The sequence below is a fragment of the Condylura cristata genome, unplaced genomic scaffold, assembly GCF_000260355.1.
Source record: "Condylura cristata isolate star-nosed mole 26May11 unplaced genomic scaffold, ConCri1.0 scaffold00009, whole genome shotgun sequence".
Taxonomy (NCBI): domain Eukaryota; kingdom Metazoa; phylum Chordata; class Mammalia; order Eulipotyphla; family Talpidae; genus Condylura; species Condylura cristata.
The window spans coordinates 5905105-5907173 of NW_004567110.1; positions in this window are offsets into that span (position 1 = coordinate 5905105).

Consider the following 2069-nt stretch of genomic DNA (forward strand, 5'->3'; position numbering starts at 1 on the left):
AAAAAAAAAAAAGAAGATGGATTGATGCAAACAGAACTGGGGTACAGGCCAGAGGTGTGGGGGTTAGGGGGAGGTGAGAGGATCCCCAGAGACAGAGCAGGGAGAAGAACAAGCAGATCCACTGAACTACACTGCTGAAGGGAGCAGCGGGGAGACAGGAGAGGTCTGCTGGGCCCTGGCCGGGATAGAACTTGTGCTTCAGGGGCTGCAGACAGCTTCATGGTGCTGCGCTTTAACCCCTACACGACCAGGGAGGCCCTGGACCTGTGGACTTGTGATGATGTGCCCAGCGATGGGTCTCCGGCTGTGGCTCCGTGGCCACGTGTGTCTCCATTCACTTTTGAGTGGAGCCCTCGGGACGTGGTTTTGTCAGCACAGTACTCACGTTCTCGATGAGTGCTAAGAACGGCCTATGAACAGAGACACGCAGAAGGCAATGCTGCCCCCACACCAGCCGGGCGTCAGTGTGGGCCAGGATGCTCCGAGGGCCGGAGAGTGATGTCTCCTGTTTCCTTCACACCCCGAAGGAGCACCAGCGCCTGTCACACTGCACATTTCCTGGGCCTCAACCTTCGATGCTGTCTCTGCTCTTGCTTAGTGAGATACCAGTAAGGAAGCAAGCGGAAGGCAAATACGGTCGCTTTAGGCAGCAATGAATGTCATGAGTGAGTGAGGCAGGAAAGGGTTGAGGGGGAGGGACGACCTTAGCAAAGGTGCTCAAAGTCCAGGGGAATCACTGTGGGCAACGGGGGCCTGGGCAGAAACTGTGTGTGTGTGTGTGTGTGTGTGTGTGTGAGTGCGCATGCGCATGTGGGGTAGTTTGTGTTTGCACGCAGGGTGTGTGGGGGGTTAACAAAAGTCAGGAGCCTGCGCCGAGGCGCCCAGCTTCCATGGGGCCTCTCACCCAGATGACCCCCTTTCCAGAGCCAGCCCTGACAGCTCCCGGAGCAGGCCCCCCGCCCAGGAGCTTGCATGCTCCTGTGACCCCATTTCCGTGTGCTGTTGCGAGGGCCCTCACCAAGCCCACCCTGCAGCACTGACCTAGAGACCCTTCCCCAGAGCTGTGGGACAGGCCCTGCTCTCCGTGCCGCGCTCATGACAGAGCCCCATTCTGGGCACACTGTTGTGTAGCAACAAGACCTAGGTTTGTGCCAGTAAGACGCCATTTTTTAATGATTTTCTGCCTCGTAGCCTAGTTTAATTTCCGTCCTGAAACTATCCTCCGGATTCCAAGATGCCTTGGGCTTGCCTTCCCTGTCCCTCACGCAGGTCCTGCTCTGCCCCCCACCATCCCCCTCAGACTTCTCTCCTCCTCTCTGTCTCCCCTGTCTTCCCCCTTTCCCATCCCTCCTCTCCTCCATAAGCTCCCTCCCCCTCCCCCCTGCTCCCTCCTTCACCTCCTCTTTCCCACTGCCTGGGCCATCTCCTCACAGCCTTCCTCTCAGATCTTCCTTTCCCTCCTCCTCACCCCTGCTCTGCGCCCCTCCCCTGCCCCTCTGCTCACTCCAGCTCCTCTGGGCCTCCAGAGGCAGGCTGCCCTCCACTGGGCCTTCAGGCCATTCTCCCTGGCTCAGGGAGCCCCCCTTGGCCTCCCTCACAGCTCTGCCCTCTGCAAGAAGCCAAGCAGTGGAGGGGGCGCTGAGGCCTGGAGCAGAGGACCTGGAGGCTTCCTCTAAAGGCAGAGGAATGGGGGCCTGGGGGCTTGGTTCAAAGGGCAGGCCCCTCTCTGTCTTCTGCCACCTTGGGGGTACCCTGTGACTCAGTTTCCTCGGCTGCCTCACTGCGGCCACAGCTTCCTCTCCTCTTGCTCAGTGAACTCCAGCCACCCTCCCCTCTGCTGTTCTGCTGCCTGGGTGGCGCTTCTGCAGAGCTACATGGTTGTTCCAGTGGCTCTTGCCTCGCCCCTCCAAATGCCACCTCCTCAGGGACCACCCCCAGAAAGGAGCACCCCTCTAGCCTCCAGCACCCCGTGCCATTTTCTTTCCTCGCGACATTTACCAGTACTGGGAAGCACACTGTCTCCCAGGCGCTGCTTTCACAGGACACAGGCGGGCGAGGCGCCCAGTGGG